Consider the following 15084-nt stretch of genomic DNA (forward strand, 5'->3'; position numbering starts at 1 on the left):
ATTTGTAGTCTCAGTCTTCTTAATTTAAAAATACACTTTTGTTAGGCAGAACTGAAAAGGTACCAACAAGCTACAAGTAATTCTCACTTTAAGCCTGTGTGTGTGTTTTCCAGCTTGGACAGATCAGGCTGCCCATTTACTCCTCTAGAATTGCAGTCACAATCTTCATAATGTAAAAAAAAAACACTTTAATTAGCCAAAAGTAAAAAAGGTATTAGAAGCAAATCAAATAACTAGCTACAACATGTAACTCTCACTTAAGCGTACTTATGTGCATTCCAACTCAGACAAACCAGATTACCTTTCAACTACAACTAGAATTACAGTCCCAGTCTTGTTACTGTAAAAAGACACTTTAGTTAGCCAAAAGTGAGACCTTCAAAAGTGGTGACCTGACATCCACTCACCCACCTATGAAAATAAGTGCTTAGTTCAGCAACATATTCACACACACTTTAATCTGCCTTGCATCAATGCTCACAAAACGTTTTCCTATAGGTTTCAGGTGTTAGCTTAAAAAATTCTAGCAAACAATTCTTTACAGCATTATAATTTAAGAAATCATTGTCAGACCGTTTGTAAGGTACATTTACAGCTTTACCATGGAGTAAGAGGGTCAGGAACAGTACTCAGAGCCTTTGGTCAACATCATACTGTTTACATAACCTCTCAAACATATGAATGAAACTATCAAAATTACCCCCCTATGTAAATTATGGAATTTACTGACCTTTTGTGCTTCTGGGGTTTGGTTACTCTCTTCCCCATTACCTCCATGACTCTGGCAAAGAGTCAGCATCTCCTTTTCATGCTGCCTCTGCCTCTCCTTCTCCTCAGCTTCCAGGCGTAGCAGTTTCTCATTCTCCTCAGCCTGCAGACGTTGCAGTTTCTCATTTTACTCACTCTCTAGATGCCTCAGTCTCTCTGTTGCGTCTATTTTCAACTGCTTGGCCTCCAACTCAAGTCTCTTTAACAACTCCAGATGGATTTTTAAGTCCTCTGGAGGCAAGGCAGGGAACAAAAGATGAGAGAGCCAGAATGTGGGAATGACAAAATGCCAATAGTAGGTTGTCTTGAGACAACAAGGGTACCAAACTACCATCCTGCAGATTTCCTGATCGGGAAGGACTTTGATAATGCTGACCCATGTGTTAATACAGTTACATACAGTCAGACTTGGAGACAAGCATGTGGGTCTGGTAGCCTGGGGGAGATCCAGTCAGACTGCATATTTGCAGCCAGGACTGGAGAGATGGTTACTTCAGGAAGGGAGCTACCCTGTAGCAAAAAGACTGAAGGTGAACCACAGCTGCTTGTGGGTACTGATGTTCCCTTGGACAGATTGACTGCAAGGGCAGACGTGAGTAGTAGTGCCCAGGCTGACAGTGAGGCACAGCTGTTAGAGGATACCTGACTTCTTGTGGAAGGGGAGCTGGGGAGGGTTACAAAGACAGAGTTGAGACAGGCTCAGCTCTCAGACCCTACATTGCAAGGCCTGAGGCAGGTAGCTAGTGAGGCACATGATTCTCAAGGGAAGAGGTAATTTGTATAATGGGACAAAGGGTTACTGTATAGATGCTCAATCTTTCTCCCTGAGAAAGTCTTAACTTGATAATACACATTACTGCTGAATCATTTCAGATTACATCATTCTTGACACTTCTGCTGAAGTTTCCCAGGCTCACAGAACTCAAAATGTTAACATTTCTTTTTGATCTGCAGCTGCCAGGAAGCCACAGCAATAAAAGAAACTTTACATGTAAATCCTAGTAGTTATCTATGTCTTAGGACAATAAAAATAATTACCTAGCCCAGACATCCTGTCTCCAAGCTTGAGATCATACACAGTTGTAAAATTCTTTGCTTATCAGCTTTCTTCCAGCAGGGTGCACTGTGGTTATGTTTTTGAAGCTCAAAACATACAGAGTTTTCTTACATTTGTCAAACAAACCTGTGGATTATATTAATATTTACAAGGACATAGAATTATTTACAAAATTCTATGTAGCTAGGCTGACAGCCTTCACACCCCCCCCCCCGAGACCTCAAGCTAGTTTTTCAATTGACCCTTGAGAAGCGTTGCTTGAGAGGGTTAGGTCTATCTGGGTATACCTTACCCCATTCCCTGTCTTAAGGGCCCATCTGCTTTGGCATTTCTAATCCCACTGTGGTGCTGCACAGATATAACATATGCTTGCAACCCTATGTTTCACCTTAGCAACTTGGCATTTTGCTGGCTGGATAAATGTAACCATGCTATGGGTCTGTGATCTGTAACTACAGTGAATTTCCTTCCAAACAGATAAGGCTGAAGTTTCTGCAGTGCCCACACTATGGCTAGACATTCTTTTTCTACAGCTGCATAGCATTCCTCCCTTGGTTGGAGCCTGAGATAAACCACTGGATGCTCTTCTCCCTCTAAAGAAATCTGGCTAAGTACAGCCCCCACCCCATGGTTTGAAGCATCCACCTGCACAACAAATGATCTGCTGTAATCTGGACTGGCTAACACAGGGGGTCCTCCCAAGTCTTCTTTAAGCTTCTGGAATGCCTGTTCACATGCAGTGGTCCACACTACCTTATCTGGCCTGTTTTTTTCTTGTCAGGTCTGTGAGGGGAGCAGCTATGGTACTATAACCAGGGATGAACTTTCTGTAGTAACCTGTTGTCCCTAGGAATGCTCTCACCTGCTTTTTGGTAACAGGTGCAGACCATGCCTGAATGGCTTCCACTTTGGCAGGTTCTGGCCTGATCTTACCACTCCCCACTCTATGTGTCAGGTAGGAGACCTTTGGCATACCCACCTCACATTTTCTGGGCTTAATGGTCAACTCTGCCCTCTGTTGTCTGCCCAGCACCTCTCTGAAATGCTGAATGTGATCTTCCCAGGAATGGCTATAGATGGCAATATCATCTAGGTAAGCAAGGGCAAACCCTCCTGCTCCTGCTATGATATGATCTACCAGCATCTGGAAAGTTGTGGGGCATTTTTCATGTCAAAGGGCATCTTTGTGAACTCATACAAGCAAAAGGAGTCAAAAAGGCTGACCTTTCTCTAGCACAGGGAGTCAAGGGTACCTGCCAATAGCTCTTGGTATGATCACTGGTGGTAAGATACATAACTCCTCCCAGCTGCTCTACGACTTCATCTGTCCTAGGCATGGGGTAAGCATCTGACTCTGTGTGACTATTTAATTTCCTGTAGTCCACACACAATCTGCTGCTGTCATCCTTCTTTGGCACCAGCACCACTGGGGAGGCCCAGGGACTGTTGGACTCTTAAATTACCCCTAGTTTCAACATTTCTTATATTTCCTCACTCAGAGTCTGTTTGACTCTCTCAGGCACCCTATAAGGGGCCTGCCTAATAGTCCTTTGGGGTCCTGTATCTACCTGGTGCTGCACCAGGTGGGTGCACCTGGTTTTCCAGTGAGCATATCCCCAAACTCCTGTAACACTGCTTGGAGTTCTTGAACCTGGATATGAGATAGCTGCTGGGACATTGCTACCCCTTCCACTGAGGTGTCAGTCTGAGCCTTACTGAGGAGATCAATCACCAGATCTCCCTCAGACTTTTCCTGCAATCCACTGCAAATACTCAGCACTAGGGCCTCCCTATCATGGTAAGGTTTCATCATATTAAAATGGTACAATTTGCACCCCTGCTTCCTGCCTAGCAGTTCTACCATGTAGTTAACATCACTGACCTTCCTTAGCACCTTGTAGGGTCCCTCCCAAGCTGCCTGCAGATTGTTGTGCCTGACAGGAATGAGAACCATTACCTGCTGCCCTACAGCATACTATCTAGCTCAAGCACTCCTGCCATACCAGACCTTTTTCTGCTGTTGGGCTTTTGCCAGGTTCTCCTGGGCCAAGCCCATGACTTCTCTGAGCCTTGTCCTGAGGTTTAGGACATATGTCACAAAAGACTCCTTGTGAGATTCACACTCACCCTCCCACTCCTGCTGAAAATCTAACAAAGCATTTGCCATCTTTTCTGCCTCAATGGAGGGCAAAGCCACTGCCTCAGGGTATCTTGTAGCATAATCTACTACCACTAGGATATACTTTTCCCCATGGAGCTTGGGGTTTTCAGAGGCCCCACAATATCCATAGCTACCTTCTGAAATGGCTCCTCAGTCACAGGCAAAGACATCAAAGGAGCTTTCACCTTGTCTCCTGCCTTGCCTAGCTTTTGGCACTGATCACAGGTCCTGCATTGCCCTGTTACATCTTTGGAAATCCCAGGCCAATAAAAGTTCTGAATAAAATGTCTCTTTATACATTTTTTGCCCATATGACCTACAAAGGGAATTTCATGGGCTATGGCTAAAAGTGCCAGATGGTAGGGTCTAGGCACTACCAACTGCTGTATCCTCTACACCTTCTAGCCCTCCCTCAGGGTTCACTCTCTATACAGATTGAACATTTTGTGTTTTGTTCTGAAGCTGACAACAACTCACCAGCACTTTGCCTTGTAAGTAAGGTTATTTATATCTTAGTATTTATCTTAGAGATAGATAGAAATATAGACAGATTAGTCTAGCTGTTTTCTATATTTATGTCAGACTGTCCTACAATATTGTCTTAAAGTGTTTTCCTGTGATTCCAGAACTCCCTATTATCACTGTGTTGAATTGATGAGTACTGTCTTGTGTTTTTGGTATTTATTATTAAATATTTTTAAACCTTTCAGCTGTGGCTGTTTTGTGTAGAGATAATTTAAGCTCTCAAATTATTTACATGCATTTGGTGATACTGTATAAGCTACTCCAATAGTCTTAGCCCTGGGATACACTTACTATTTGGATAACAGTAATAGCACACAGTGGAACTGGTCACCCTTTGGGAAGGGCCTTATAGTAGCTGATAAGTAGTGGTTGGTGGCAGTGATTTCTACCTTATAGACTGGCCAGGAGGGGACATAGCTGGAGAACCAGCGCCAGCCTTCCCCAGGAGTGTCTGTGTGTTTGTATATAATTAATATCTCAAAGTGTGTGTGTGTGTGTGTATCTGTGTGTGTGTGTGTGTGTGTGTGTGTGTGTGTGTGTGTGTGTGTGTGTGTGTGTGTGTGTGAGAGCTACTTGGGCAGGGACACAAAGCACTGGTTGGGCAAAGAGGGTGCTGGAGGTTTTGGCTTGACCAATCAGCTGAGATCTGTACCCTATAGCTGTGCCAGTGGGCAGTCTTATTGGGGATCTGAAGAGAAAGGGAGAAACCAGCCCCAGACTGACTGACTGTGATCTCTGTGTGCTCTTAAGGGAAATTGTACTTTACTGTGTGTGTACTTGTTATCCTTCCCAATGTGCACACCTCTCACTGGTGCTAGTGGTGAGGATTGAGGTTCCTTGATTGGATTGCTGGGCCAGTGCACGGGCATCACAGTACATTTCCAAAATTAAAATTTTGGCAGCTGGCATACTAAATATAAAATGAAAATGTCTGTGAGATGTACACAGGATCTCATAATACACAATGGTAGAGTATGCATACTGGTGTTACAGAATGGATCTCTGTGTGACATGAGAACACTGCATAGTACAACAAGGAATAGCTATTTAATGAGGTATGATGGTCTGACATAATCTGTTAAAGTTGCTGTTTCCTGCTGCTCTGTGACCCTCCACTGTGGCATGCAATACTTCATAAAATGTTTCCATTTATTAGATATAATAGTAGAGTCAAGGTCATTACCACAATGTGGTAATGAGGGAATCTAGTGGAATGAGAGCTTCCTTTGTTGGGATATCAGCTGTGCCACTGTACAGTGTGTGAGATAACTGTAGTTTGGGTAAGATGTTTACTTACATCACAGGGTGCTCTGTTGCTAATAGTGTTTTTCCTATCATGAAAAAGCAGTTTTTTTTTTCTTTATGTGCTGATGTTGCTACTCAGCTTTGTATACTAACATTGTATCAGTAGTAAAAGGGGATCAGAGCAGTCAGGCACATTAGACCAACTGTAAGTAGGTACAGTTCTAGCACAATATCAAATGCATTCAGACAGTAAGTGGGCTGCTGGTAAAGTGTTTGCAAATTGCGTGCAGTCCTGGGATTTCTCATTTGTATATGCATTCTGAGCATGGAGTGCTATGCTACATAATGGAGTTAAGACCACATCCAGGGTCTTACCTCATTGCATAGCTGTCTTTGTGAATTGATTAGGGCTATGGTATAACATTCTGTCCCCATGTATATCAGCCCTATGCCATAAGGTACAGTGTTCATTAATCAAATCCAACATTTAATGGAATTTGCCATAGTCCAGAGCACTCAGTCATTTCTTTTTTGTATTTACTATTTGTAAAACTGACAGATTACTTTACTGAGTGTTCTTTACTTAAAATATATTTTAATTGTTCATATTGATGCACTAAAAACCTGTAACAGAATTATAGTGATGAATACAAATTAACAATATTGTATATATTTCCTGGAATAATAGCTCCTGAAAATGCTGTTTCCTTTTTTACTATAAATCAGTGCCCCCTGATCAAAACTATCAGCAAATGACTCATTAATGTAGATGATCCAATCCTAAGGATATAGTTAGTATATTAACAAGCAAGTTTAATGGTAATTTCACTCCAAATATCCACATGGTTGTACCAACTATTCCTAAAAATTGTTCCTGTAATCACATTGGTTCAAGTGTTAGAATCCTCATTAAAATAACGGTTCTATATCAGCTAATAACAACATGCTGAATTATCATCATTGCTAAGTTTGCACTGTCCAAGCCTCTAGAAACTGTTCGACCTTCAGCCATCCACAGTGGAGGCATAGCTGGTTCATCCAACACCTTGTGCTGGTACCACAGACTAGCATCCTACCCCCTCAGCTCTTCAACTTGAAGAGCAAAAGAAAAAAAAGTCTACTCCACTGGGCACACCAACAAGGTGGCCAGATACTCAACATGCCCCACCTTCCTCCAGCACCAGCCAATCAGGTCCCATTTCTGAACCATGCCCCTGACCCTCCTTCGTCTCATTTTAGTAAAACAAAAAGTATTTATTTTTTTCATTTAAAATGTAGCAAGCAGTTGCTGCAGTTTATATCCCACATGGAGCACTACAGTGCTCAGGTTTTAGTTTACAAAAAAAAATCTTTTCTATTTCAAACCATATCAAACTGCTTGCTACAGTTGCTACACTTTATACACTGCATGAAGAACTATGGCACTCAGGTTTTAATTACAAAAAAAAAAAATAACAATAAAATCTTTTTTTCTTTTACACTGTAGCAGACTCAGTTTATACCTTGCATGGAATGTTAAGAGCATCCATGTTTCCGAAAGAAAAAAAAGTTTTTGCCTTTAAACTGTAGCATATCGCTTGCTGCAATTTAGCAAGCAGTATCTATAGTTTAAGGTCACATAGAGTGCTCCACTGTCCTCATGTTTGACCTCAAATATAATGCCAGCTTTAAAAAGCTGATAAGAGTGATTGGGATTGGCTGACCAGTTCCCCAAGACTTGTTTTGACAGGAATAGTTGCCTCCTTTGCCCAACGCTAGCTACACTGCTCATCAGCAGGGTTTGTGCTTGATGCCCAAAGAACAGCCACTGTGACTCCTCTATACAAGGGTGGTCCCACTACAGGAACAGGAAATAATAGGCCCTTGACCCTTACAAAGCCATAGAGCCATATCTCATTTATGTAAACACTGGCAACTTAATTGCTTGATATCTCACTTAGCTTGGTTTTGTGCAGGACAGGTGCTGTCTTCTGAACCAAATAATCTTCTTTGAAAAGGTTAATGAAGCTGTGGACAGTAGTCACTCTGTGCACACACTGCTTATCTGTAAGGAGGTCAAATAAGGTTGGGTCTTTTCTGGCTTAGAAAGTGAAACATAGGTTACCTAAGGTCACCTAAGAGCAGCCGGTAGGCTACTGAGTATAAGGAAAGTTTTTCTAATCTATTGGGATAGGTGAAGGGTTTGCATCTTGTTACATTTTCTAATGGTGCTGGCATGTTTCGGTGTGGTCTTCAGGCAGAGGGACAGGCATTTCTTCTCATTATTTTCCTTATTTTGTTTTATAGTTTATTAACATGAGGATTCTAACAAAGAGGTTTATTCCTCAATGTTACCTTTATATTCATGGTGGACAGGTGTGGGGCTTTCAGTCTAGCTGTTTAGGTATTGCTAAAAATTGAAGATGAATGTGTAGCTCTCTTAGCTGGGTCCCTTTGTAGGAGATTGTTTGGAATTTTGCATGGGTCTTCTTCAAACTGCAGTATATTTATCCTGGAAAAGTCTCTCAAGACAATCTAATTTTTTGGTGGTTGGTACCACTAAGCCTGACAGAGAACTGATTTATGGACAGATTTAAACAGGAATGAGGAGGTACGTGATCTAGTATAGCAGATGGTAGGATGGTGTGGAGTCAGTATTCCTTTCTATACAGCAGCCTATGACTTATGCTCTGTAGACTGCTGTCTGTTAATATATGTTATAGGAGGCTTTAGCAAACTTTTCTTTATGTCTTCAGCATGCGTTATGGGTTTAGTGATATTGTGAGATGTAGTCTTGTAGAGGTATGACACTTTTGGATATTTTACTAATCTGAGAGGTTTGCCCACATCTCTCACAGGTTGTACTACAAAGTGATGGAAGAAGTCACCAGTCAAAAAGCATAAGATCTGTTTATTCTTTAGTTGAAAGAAGGTCCTCCAAACAAGATTATCTAAGTCAGGAGTCCTTTGTAGGTTCACAGAGTCAATAGTGCTCAAAGGAGGCATGATACAATCATGAATCTTTGTTTTTAGCAATTATACCACAAAACTGGCTTTTGTATGTTGATTCCACTGCAAAGACAGATGGTGCCATAACTATGATCTGCCAAATCAAGCATACACTCAGGTCATTAAACCACAAATGCCAGTATGACTCAGTCATAATCCATGTGAGTTTGAATGATCTGAAATATACCTTACTAGTCTATATGAAGAGAGACATTATTGAGCTCTTGGACAACGTGTCCCAGGCTGGTATGTGACTATCATTGAGCAGCATCCTATCTTCATGAAGGATGATGCCACACTACAAACAAAAGATGATTGACTTCAATAATTGTATTTGCTTCTGGTGTCATTCCAGGGTGGTACAATATTTGTCAGCATGAGAGGATATAATCAACAGACCATGTTACTTTGCCAAGAATGGTCTGCACCTGTCCCTTCTAGGCTTTTCAGTATTGGCTAAAACATCATCCTCCCTCATAGCACCTTTTTTAGGTAATGCCAAAATGACAAACCTTCTGGCATAGCAAAATCAATCCAAGGAAATCAAAAGGTGTTATTGCTCAATACCAGGAGCCTGAACAAAAAACTCCATTCCCTCCAGGCTCTCCTCACCCCAGATAAAGTGGACATCTGAGCAGTTACTAAGACATGGTTTAAAGTCATAGAGAACACCCCAACAGTGCAAGGCTACAATGCCTTTCACACATTCACCTCAACTACTGCACAGGTAGAGACCATAGGTTGAGGTGTCTCAATCTATATCAATAGCAAACTCACCTCATGACCTCTCAAACAGGATCAAGCTATAGGTCACCCTCTATGGCTCAAGTAACCCATAACTTGTTCTTGGACTTACTGGAGGTCCTTGCCATTCAAGCCAATACCATATTCATGGGCAACAATAACTACCCCAGTATAAACTGAGATACTTACAAGACCCCAAACATACAGGCCTAAAAATTCCTGGAATTTATAAACATAAACATCTTGAACCAAATCATATCTACACCCACTAGGAGTGCAGAAATACTTGACCTGGTAATCAAAAACTTAGAAGAATGATGTACCCTCCCCAGTGCAGTTTCCACTCTGGTTAAGTGAGACCACAAAGCTGTCTTCTTCATAATACAAATCAGTTCTGTGACCCCAGATAACTTCATAACAAACCCTGAGCACACACCTGCCTTAGCGGAATTGTTCACAGAAATCCTAAACAAACTATAAAATAACTCCAGAACTAACTAAAAATAAAACACTTCCTCATGGAATCCAGGCATAAACACATTGTACAACAAAAGAAAAAAAGTCATAGCCAAGATTTGGAAGTGTTACACCAAGCACAATAAAAACATTCTCATCAATCTAAACAAACAATTAAGAGTACAAAATAAGCCTATTAAATCCAAATTTGAATTAAGGATAGTCTTCCAGGCAAAGGGCTAACTCGAGGCTTTCTTTAATTATGTCCTAAACCTCAAAAGCAGCACACAGCAGTGCACAGAACTGATTGTAAATGGAGCCACCTGCATGGAGCTGGAAGATATAGCAAATCTGCTGGCCAAAAAATTCATCTCCAGTTCCCTCCACCTCTCTCCCCCCAGCTGACCACAGAAAATACCATCAAACAACCCCCACCACCTCAAACATCACTAGGTAACAGTTCCTAATTGCACTCTCTAAGGCCAAAAACACTACATTGATGGGCACTAATAACATCCCAGGAAGCCTCGTAAATAGCCTGAAACATTGCCTATCGGGACCACTGGAGTCACTATTTAACCATAGCCTCCAGACAGCCTTTGTGCCACACAAGTGAAGTAATGCAATAATTATCCCTCTGCACAGGGGGTGGGGGGGGGCATCAACAGACTTCAGCAGCAACAGACTCATAAATTGCAGTGTTAGTGGCATAACAAGTAGCACATCTACCTTGGTGTAGTAGGCTATGGGTTCAACTCCCACAACAGGTATATTGACTGATGACACTGCAAAGCAGCATAGGCAGGGTGCTGCACTCTTGAGTGTACTGGATTTTGGATGAGTTGTTAAAATAAAATCCATCTGCTTGAGTTGGTGGTACTTCAGGTGGATGTAAAAGATCCCACAGCACCTATCAAAAAGAGTAGGGATTCTTTATTAAAAGCCATAAAATATTTATACTATATACATCATAAACAATTTATTTACAATTATTTTCACATTTATATTAATAATCTCATTTTGATTTTCACTTTTGTATACAATTACTATCTTTTATTCACATAACTAAGTCCTCCACTGTTTTTTCCATAACCAAAATCATATTTTTTCAATATTTCTGACAATATCCATTTTCCATTGAATTTTATCTCATTTAACATTTCATTCTAAATAATCCATATTATACAATCATCATCATCATTGTGATGTCCCCTCTCTGGACCAGTAATCAAGGAGACTGAATCCTTATCACTGACACTGTACAGGGACATTCAGTTGGAACAAAAATAGATACACAGTATTTCCAGATGCAGCTGTCTGCATCAAGAATAAGAACAATTTCCCTTAAGAGCACACAGGGAACACAGTCACGGGACTGGATTTCTCTCTCAGTCTCCCACTAGGTCCCCAGTAAGACTCCCCACTGGCACAGTTATAGAGTTGAGTCCTCAGCTGAGTGTCCAAGCCAAGTTCGCCAGCACCCTTTCTGTGAAACCAGTGCTTTGTGTCCCTACTCCAAGCAGCTAATACACACATACACACACACACACACACACGCACACACGCACACACGCACACACACACACACACACACACACACACACACACACACACACACACACACACACACACACACACACACACACACACACCTGTGAAAGACTGGTATGGAGTATTCTCAACACATGAACTTTGTCTCCTGCTGTGAGCTATCAGTCACGGCAACAAACAGCTTAAATTTGCCACTTTGACAGATGCAGAGAGGTGTTTAGTGGTAGGGGAGATGAGTTTAAGCACTACAACTCAGGCATAAAAAAATGAAAACTGGCCACTTTTGAAAGAAAAAAAAAGTAACAGGCATTGAGAATACTGTTCTGTGTGATTTATCCCTGTTTGTCTTTTAAGCAGTCATTGAAAAGCAAGAAATGATAATTAAACCTGACTGACTAAAAGAAAGCAGGGTATATATGAAAATGCATGTAAAGTCAGTGCATTGATAGGAGCTTAGGGGCTATGATGTAATATTTTAAAGCTGAACATTGTAATGTGGGATACTTAGAGGAAGACTAAAAAAATCAAGATGCCGGACCCCATATGGGCAGACTCTTGAATTACATTTAAAAACATAAAAAAAAGTATATAGGTGGTGTTAAAATGTAGGCAACATCAAGACATGATGAAATAAACATTTTTTTTCAGTCTGTATATGCAGTTGTCCTTTAATTCACATTTTTTTTGCTTCATAATCTACTTTACCACAAATATAACACATTTTCTTATCATAATTACTAATTAAATGATCATTTTTACCACAAAAGAAGCATAACTTTTGTTGCCCCAAATATTTCACAAACCCTCTTTCCTTCCACATTTATCATTCTTGGAATATGTATTTATATTTTTATTTTTCATTTGCAGTACAACAGCACATTCTAAACTCTTAGTCCATAAACCTCGATTATCATATATTTTTGTAATGTCCATAATATCTTTGCATACAGTCTTTAAATAGTTTTTCAACAGTTCTTTTTCCTACATCAGTTTGAAACTGCGCATACATTTTCTTTTTTGTGTCTCTGTTAAATGCTTGAACAATATATAAGTTTCAAGGGTTATAATTTTTCTTTACTGCATATTGTTCTAAATTTTTTTCCATATACTGTCCTGATTCAAATAAAATGTCACAAAAAGAGTTTTTATTAATATGATTAAACTCTATTACCTCTCTGAGAGAAGTACCCAAGGGTGCAATAATATTATCCCAGATCTGAATCCTATCAAGTTATGTCTCCTTCTTAAGGCTTATTCTTACAAGATAATTCTTCTTTTGCACATCCATTTACTTTACTTCTGTCTTTTCTCCTTCTCTCATGTTTTGTGCAAAAGATTTCTTTGCTTCTTTTCTTATTTCTTCCACTTCTTCTTCCTGTACCCTATCCATTATTTCTCCCCATGATGCTGTCTTATCAGGTTCTGGGTCACTCTGATTAATTAAATCATTTAGATATACTTCCCTTGGAGTATATCACATAATCAAAGGTTAAATTCAGCAAATATTCTTTCATCGAACCGAAAACAGCAAATGTTCACTTAAGCAAAGTTTCATATCAGTGAATGTTTTAAACAGGGAATGGAATTAGTTTGCCAACATCAGGAAATTTGCCCTTTTTCCCACTGTAGTGCGATCTTGGAGTTGATAATATATAGGTAATGCAGTGGGGGGCAAAGTCCCCCACATTGGGGTGTAGGTCAGAATGTTGGTCAACTAATTCAATTCCCTGTTTACTACATTTGCTAATGTGAAAATTTGCTGTTTTCAGTTCAACAAACAGAGGTTCACATTGAACCTCCGATATGATATAGACCCCATCCCACAACCATCCAGATTGGAGGGCTGTAATAATATACTCCTGCTGTTATTCAGCATCTCCCTTTAACAATCTCTTCTGGAAGAGCACTTCTGTATCCTGTGAAGGCTCAATAACCTTCACTTCATTCTCCTCCTCCGCTTCTCCCTTCTTGATCATTTTGAATCACTGGTCCTTTCCTTCACTCACTATTTCTTCTGAAAACAATATTTTTTGAGAAGGCCCGACTACCTTCCCATTTAAACTTAAACCATCTGATTCTCTTTCCATTTCTCTCTCAACAACTACTTCTTTCCCACAAATACTCATCATACTTTTTCCTGCTTCTCCAAGCTGCCCCCATGCTTGGACCAGAAGCAGGAAGTGCTATATCACACAGTGTCTCCTCTCAGAATGTGTAGGGGAATTTCTAAGATGCCCTGACCAAATTTCCTTTAGTAGTACAAATACCACCTTTGATATCCCCTGAAAAGAGGCTACTAGCCTAGTGGGAATAACCCAGTCAACAGAGGATAAATAAAATAAATCTGACTAGTCTAATGTGCAAAGCCATAGAAAGACTTATGAAAAAATGATTAATAAGGACATAGAAAATCCCATCAAATAATGGATTCAACCCAGTTTTGCTTCGTCCAGTGTGGGCCATGCCTGCTTAATCTGGTGGACTTCAGAATATGTTATATTTCATGAAAATGTTGGTAACAGTGAGGATGTCAGGCCAGCTATAGTAATAGGATAGTTTAACTATTATAATATAGGTTGCATCAATAATAACTATAAGAAGCATTAACGCTGATTTTTAAGTATTGTTTACTCACATCACCTTACAAAATTAATCCAGGACCCAACGGCAGGTGGCAACCTTCTGGACCTAGTATTAGTAAGCAATGAACATTTGATTAGTAACTTGAAAATGTGTATCCTCTTGGAACATCAGGTCATGAATCAATTCACTCTAATCTTTACATGTTAAAGCAAACAGGTAAATAGCATTTTTAGAAATAAGTACTTTGAATATAACTTAACTAGTTAATAATTTAGCATTGTTTCCACAGAAATAAAACAACTTAAAGTTACTTTGCAACAAATGGGTACATTTTAAGAATAAATGTAAGGAGCATTTACATAGAGTTATAAAACTTAAAATTAAGTACAATTTTATAACAAAATCAAAGTTTATAAGGAAATTCTGGTATACCAAAAATGAGACTGTATTCAATAAAAATAATAGAATTTATAAATTTAAAATATATCCTATCAGATAAAAAAATCAAATTTGAACTGGACTTAGTTCAGATATTTGATAACACCAATTTATTTTAGAAGTACATCAGTTCTCAAAAAAGTGGGCAACAAATTAAGATCATTCCAGTTGAATGACATACTAGTTGAATCTCCTTATAAAATGTTTGACAACTATTTCATAAATGTGTGTGAGTATACCTCTCAACTGTACAGATTTTCACAGAATGTTTAAATTTTATCTCATATTTTTTATCTGTTTCTCACAATATTATTGTTTTCTGGCAAATAGTTGGTAAATCTTTGAGGGATGAAGTCATAAAATAATGGCACACATTTGAGTTTCAGACTTCATACACTTCAGAAATGTCATGCTAATGCAAAACCTGTTATTCTATCAACTTTCTAAGTTTGTCAGAGCAACAGATGTATGGTGGTGAGTAAATATGTCATGATTCTATCCAGCATCACAGCTGTAGCCTGGAGTTTGGCCATAAACTTCAGTTGACAATGTCAGAAATTATTTAAAA

Source organism: Protopterus annectens, chromosome 1.part0 (assembly GCF_019279795.1).
Source record: "Protopterus annectens isolate FY-2018-M chromosome 1.part0, PAN1.0, whole genome shotgun sequence".
In the NCBI taxonomy this organism is placed as follows: Eukaryota; Metazoa; Chordata; order Ceratodontiformes; family Protopteridae; genus Protopterus; species Protopterus annectens.